Source organism: Trachymyrmex septentrionalis, unplaced genomic scaffold, assembly GCF_001594115.1.
Source record: "Trachymyrmex septentrionalis isolate Tsep2-gDNA-1 unplaced genomic scaffold, Tsep1.0 scaffold171, whole genome shotgun sequence".
Lineage (NCBI taxonomy): Eukaryota > Metazoa > Arthropoda > Insecta > Hymenoptera > Formicidae > Trachymyrmex > Trachymyrmex septentrionalis.
The window spans coordinates 550,427-557,529 of NW_017304876.1; the positions used below are offsets into that span (position 1 = coordinate 550,427).

Below are 7,103 nucleotides of genomic sequence, written 5' to 3' on the forward strand. Positions count from 1 at the left end.
ACGCACTCACAAGTGTCAATGGTACTAATAACAGCTTTTCATTGGCTGTCGCAAATGCGTCTGCGAACTGCGTTCTGCGTTTGCGACTTATGTAGATAGCCCTTAAGAGTCTTTACTTTAACTAATTGTCATTGCATTTATCGTTTAATAGAAAAATAAATTAAGATTTTGGAAACAAATGAAATACATGAAATTCTTATTAATTAAAATGTGTTGGAAAGAAAAACATCGATCATAAACCACATCACAGGTGAGACACACATTGAACAATTAATGTTAAAAATAAAATTCATTGAACATTCTTATTTATGCATCATATTGAGATCTATATTAAAATCAAAATTATTTCTTCGTTGAAAGGCGAAAAAGAGTAAAGTAGAAAAATTAAATTTTATGAAAAAAATCATCTAAAGTATTCTGAAGATATCGTATAGTCCCAAATTTCAACATCAAAAGATGAAATAGAATCGTAATCCTAAATCCCTCAATAGTATATGTGTCTAAATATTTTTTATAAAAAGCCTTGCTGTATTGTTCTATTATTTTATTATTTTTTTCTGTATCTTTTCGTAAGAAATTTTTTCTGCTAGGGTTGTCGCACAAAGTAACGTCATGACCTGTGCATAATGTGTTTGAAAAAAAAAAAAAAAAAAAAATACGAACAAGCATGAATCATTTGTTTAAATCAGGTTGGGCGCATTCTATTCGAAGTACGTATGGCTAAACTGACCATACTTGTATACTCGAGATACGTAAAGCTGCTAGGCATACATATGTCTACATATATAATATTTTATGCCTTAAAAAGATACCTATACTGGTATAAATATATTTTAATTTATAAAATCAGTAATTATTTGGAGGATAATATAGTTATATAATCATACTCGTGTAATTTATAATGTGCTTCATCTAACCATATCTACTTAGAAATAATAGTATAGTTGAATTTTTTTTACATACCGACTGATTAATGTATTTATTGAGATCGCTGTTATATCTAAAAAATATAGTTGTGCTAGGAATTAACCCTTTACTATATACAGTTATCAGACCTTTATCATTTCTCTCCGTGTGTTGAATGAGAACGTGTCTTTGTGTAGCGTGAGAATATGTGTTTAATTTAGCTTATATTATGCATTTGTTCAACGTTCATATTTTTACTCTCTACATCTAAATACTTAATTATTGCGTATTTTTGATCGTATAAATTTTGATAAATTTATTTTCGATTAAATGTGATTGGATTTTTTGTCCGATCAAGATGATCGGAAATATCCATTTGCTACTGTTTGAAAAGATAATACGATCATTATGATTGGAGAAATCACGATGGATATATTTTTCTTAGTGTAAGAATTACGATTTCATTTTATCTTTTGATTTTGAAATTTACGAATCTATACATACCACAGTATGACGATCGAAGAATGTTCAGTAAATTTTACTTTTAATTCAATGTATGTTCAACCTGTAATGTGACGTAATATATGACTTTTTTACTTTTATTTATATATTAACATATCTCTTCCGTTTTAAATAAGAATTTTATGTATTTCATTTGTTGAAATATTTCATTGTACATATTTAAATAGCTAGTTTTAATCATGATGTTTTAATAAACTAATTTTAATCTTGACTTAAGTAACAGCCCAATCTTGCCTAAACTAACAGTTTGAGCTTTCTATTAATTTTATTATGTTTGAATTGCAATTTTGAGCTAGGAAATTGATATTATAAAAATATTATTAGATATCCAACAAAAAACTATTTTGTACGATTCGGAAATATATGCCTTGTAGACATATAAAAACACTGTTCAAATTTATCATCACAACATTACATATTTTTCTAAAATCTAATATTTATTTAACGTGATACGATTTCATATAAGGTGACGTTTGGATAATAACGCTATCGGTGCATAATATCTACACTTCACAATTCTTTCCACAAAACGCACATATTTATGTATGTACGCAAGAGAAGAGATACATTTTCATCCGATGTATCCAGTTTACCGAACAGATATACAGAAATTGAGTGCGAAAGCTGGAATGAACAAGCGTGTTTGCGGTTCCATGGCGGACGTGGATGGAGATAACGCATTAAAATAGGCTGGTGTACGCGATAACACACACTTATAATATCTGCTGCGAGACGTCGTTCTCCTCTCAGCGATATTAAATCGCATTAAATGCAGTGATGCCGAACGGTGGCGCCTTTTGTCGACGCCCGTAACAAAGTTTGACTAGCGAGATTTATCTCGTCACTTTATAATCAGCTCTGCTACGGTTAAACGAATCGACGATGTAACATACTCTTTCGCGTTAATTTATCAACAAAAATAATCTAAATATCCAATGATTATATAATTATTTATATGCACTTTCACGTTATCGCGTTTTTTATGTGATTTATTAAGTATGGTATTGTATCGATTTTACTTAGTTATAAATAATTAATATTTATTCATAATTAAAAATTGGTTCAGATCTCTGATTGTCTTCAACAATGTCGCAACTACGACACGAGCGCGTATGATTGTCCATTTTTCTTTCAATGAATAGCGAATGATTTGCACGAATTTCGCAAAAAGACTCAAAGTATACCGATGCGTTTCTATTTACTGTCGCGAAAAGAAAGTATAGTAATATTGATAAAAAGATGAACATTATGAAAATATTTTCTTTTATTCATTTTGCATCTCATTTCGTCTTTGACTGTAATAAATAAAATAATTTGACAGTTATGAATACGTTAATATTTAAAAGTGTAAGTAATTACACAATTGTATTTATAAAAAAATAAAATTGCCATTAAAATATAATTGAATCATCAGTAATAAGCGTGATTAAAATGGATATAGTAGCTAATAAAGTAGTGAGATTACCTAAACAACATCGCAGAGTGACTCAGGAAGAAGACGGTCGAAGTTTTAATGCTATGTTGTAAGCATATTGCTGCGAATCTATTCCCTTCGCGATTTCAGCCTGGACGTCAAGCCACCTGTAAGATGTAATTATATATCAGCACAGTCGGATAATAATCGTCACGTGATAACGAAACATACGTTACAAACAAATCATCGATTGAAGATGGGAGCAAAAAAACACGAGTAAAAATGACGATATGGGAGATATTTACATTTTCTACTACATCACCCAACGCAAAGTGTCGTGTTAACAAGAAGGTACACTTTGGTTTGCATATAATCTTTATATCTTTAAATATAATTATACTGCTAAGCGTAATTATATATTTATAAACTGCGTTGTATCATTTATTAAGAAGTTATATGGAGAAAAGAAAAGTATCGGTTTCGAAACCGGGGCATCGTGGATCACGAGGTACCATGGGTCATCGATTGTTTAACATCATCTAGAATCAAAGCTTTAAACGGTCTAGCTGGATCTTAATGCTTGTGTGATTCTTATGTGAATTTTATACTAAGTATGTATTATAGAAACGCGCGGCGAAATAATTTTTTGGTCTTGAAGTATTTAGTACTTTTTTTTACCCTATTATGTTTTATTTTCATTTTTTTTTTAAAGTAATATACTTCATGTAATTATTACATATTTTTTTGGTGTATATAATTTGGAAAATATATAGTTTATTTTAATAACCAAAATTAATCGGTTAAAAGGAGCTGTCGGAAAGTGAAAGTTGGCGCAGAAATCAATAAGCGCAGTTTCAACGAGAATCGTTGGTTTCATTTTAGTTCAAAATAATGGGTGTTGAGTTGTGACGTCGTTTTAACATCAAGTGACCGATAATCATTTAATCGATAACCGTATATATTTTGGCTTCGTATTTGAGACTATTTTGTTTATACTATTTACTTATGAATAAATTGCGAATTACCCAGCAAGAAATAACCGTCAATTAGACGTCAATTCGATGGGTTCTTGCTGGATATATTTACTTTTTAAAAATAAGGTTTTTTAAACATATTTTCTTTGTACGAATACTTTTTGCACTCACTGTAAGTAGTATAACGAGCAACAATTTACAAGTAAAAGATGGATAGGTATCTCGAACAATTAATATAACTAACTTGCTGCAAGATGGAAAATCAACATAGCAAATTATATATCGGATATTTCATATCTTATACTGCAAATACGTTAATTTAGTATAACTGGCAACGACGTAACTCCAGCTACATGAAAAAAACTTGCGCGCAGTTGATCTTTCAAAAAATTTATAAAAGTTTACATCTCGCTGGGATATGTATCATATTCCACCTTCACGGTTCACGGAAAGTTAAGAAAATAATATTCACATCAAAATTATAAATGTCTAATATTTTTGTCTGTTATAATATTAATTTTTGATCATTCAAATTAATCTATAATTTATATGAACTTTTTTTGCTTAAAATAAATTCTAGAATACATATATATATATATTCTAAAAGATTGTCACGGTTTCTTCACGGAATACCTTGGAATATTATACATACGATTTTATTATTTAAAAATATATACATATTAAACAATTTGTTTTCATTATTTTAAAACAAAAATCAATATAAAATCAATCTTTTCAAGGCTTGACATATTAATAGCCGTATTGCAGATAATAAATAACATTGTAGTTTCTTGGATAATTTGAACATATCGCAAGAGTAGAAAGAAGCCGCGTCCAATAAGAGAAATTCGTCCTCGAGGTGTAAATAATGTCGCAGGAAAAACTGAATTGATTAAGTACACAAGCGCATTTCACGTTGTCGGGAAAGCCAATCTTCTGAGAAAAAAAATCACACTACCAATTGTCGCGTTCAACAATAATCCGTTGTGATCGATAATTATCAGCGGATTAAGGGATTTTGTGATCACTTGAGAAATGCCACATCCATTATGACGTTGTGAAAACGGATGCGTAAACTTGTAAGCTTAATTTAAGCACTCGGATTAAACATATCTCTGGTGCGTGTCGCATCAGTTAACATCACGTTACACCTCGCTACCATAAATGTAATCAGACAGATAATTGAATCGACACTCATCAATTTCTAATCGCGTGTATCACGCAAGCCGGACTCACTGGCGACTTTTCAAATCAATATAACTCGAAACGTTCAATGTAATGTATGTGCAATATAATAGTAGCCGTATTATATAAACGTAATAATGTTCGAACCGAATTGATTAAAAAAAAATGTAGGTATCGATAAACTGTTTTAGAGCGTAGATGGACAAACGGAAAATTATTCGAGTAAACTTAGATCATATTTAGCAAAATTCTGAAGTAAGACGCCATTTCCGAGACATTCACCCTTTAAAACACAGCAAGTAATATGGCACTTCAATTAAATTGTATTGGGAAAAATCATTCCAGTTTTCAATGAGAAATATCGTCACCAAACGCACACCTATTATCGCACACTCCATGTAATTTGAATGATTGCATTCACGTTAGCAAGTAATGTCACGGTCTGTTGCCGTCACGGCATTCATTCTTAAAAAAAATATTCGACGTGACCGTACCTGTTCAGATTGGTTTACGATATATGCAGATATATTTATTCTGAGTCCTAATGGCAGATATATATACATAGAAATGATCCATGGACGATCCAAAATTATATAAGATAACGTAACGCACAACTTGACATAATTGCAGATACAAATATTTACAGCAATTAAATCTACAATAATGCATAGAGTGCAATGTTTAGTTCAGTTTCAATCGCATCGTTAGTTTACTTAGCCCTCGAAAACAATGCAAAAAAAAAACACAATATAGCAAAATGAAAGAATTATTTTAAAGTATTCATATTAATTTGCATAAAACAATCATTGATGCAAAATAAAGTAAAAAAATTGAAATGAAGTACGTTCTATGTGTGTAGATCAGTGACATAAGAAATTAATAATAAAAGATTTTCATAGGAAGAATCTCGCTTCTTAGCCATGCAACTGCCACGTCAGTCGAAGATGCGGTAAGAACGCAGGGGATTCCACTATTCTGGCACACACGGTACATCGGATAAAAGAGAGAAAGATGAAGCTGGAGTCCAGATATAGACTGGTTACAGGTAATAGTTCGGTAGGTAGTAGTGGTAGCGAGCTGTAGGACCGGTAGGTTTGGTTTACTTCAGGTTCGTTGCGGCCAGCCGGTTATAGCAACTCTTCTTCTTCTTCTTCTTCTTCTCCTCTGTCTTCTTCCTCATCTTTTTTTCTTTCTCCGCCACCGCCGCCTCCACCGTCGTCTCCTCCTCGTTCATAATTTTCTCCCTCCATCCTTTTTTTTTTTTTTTTGCGACGTTTCTTACCCCGATACTTATTTTAACGCCGATGGGGAGATGTAACAAAGTGCATTCACGAAAGTGATCGCGTCGGCGCGTTTGCGCCTGACGTAAAATATAGCGTGCTTTTATTTCCTCTAATTTTTTTATTTAGTTATATTTGGATGATAACGCCCGACAACAGGTGTGTGTGTGTGTGTGTGTCTGGTCGCTTTTGAAATTTATTAACTCTTTTCTGTTCACGACTCGTTTCGAATTACTTGTCGGAACGAACGAGCGACATGCGAATAATCTTTCTTGAAAGTCTCTTTGTATACCGACAACTTTGACGGAGGCGTGTCTATGTCGACAGGCTGCCATTAGGACTCAGTAAGTATATCTTTGTGCAATCCAGATGCAACGTAATCCCCGCGAATCGAGTAGACTTTTTAACTGAAATTTTGCCATGCGGCCTGGCCTGGCCAATACCGACCGGATCTCGGTAATATACTATATTCATAATGCTCGCCTAACATTGTAATCCCTGAACTCAACAATGAATAGATTCACTTGAGAGAGAGAGAGAGAGAGAGAGAGAGAGAGAGAGAGAGAGAGAGATCGCTTGAGCGAGTGGATTGTAAATTCAATGCATACAGTGCGAGAGCGGCAAATACGTAATGTCATAACACGCGCAGGCGGATAAGAGTAAAAGTAACGAGATATTTTCGCACTGCTGCCGCTGCGTGACAGATCAAAACAGCGCGATTAACGGCGATCCGACGACGTGGCCGTAACCGGTGATTACTAACGGTCTCAAGTGCGACATAAATGTATAGGGAAAAAACGCAAATGTTTGATATCGCTAAAC

The 7,103-nt window shown here is 32.7% G+C and overlaps 1 protein-coding gene across 1 annotated transcript in view; it reads right to left on the reverse strand.

The window, feature by feature from the left end:
* Positions 1-7,103, reverse strand: part of LOC108746452 (receptor-type guanylate cyclase Gyc76C-like) — an 87,546-nt gene that overhangs the window by 64,119 nt on the left and 16,324 nt on the right. The window contains exon 2 of the mRNA XM_018483237.1: positions 2,894-3,009. The gene's annotated coding sequence lies outside the window, so the exon portion shown is untranslated. The remainder of the gene's footprint in view (positions 1-2,893; positions 3,010-7,103) is intronic.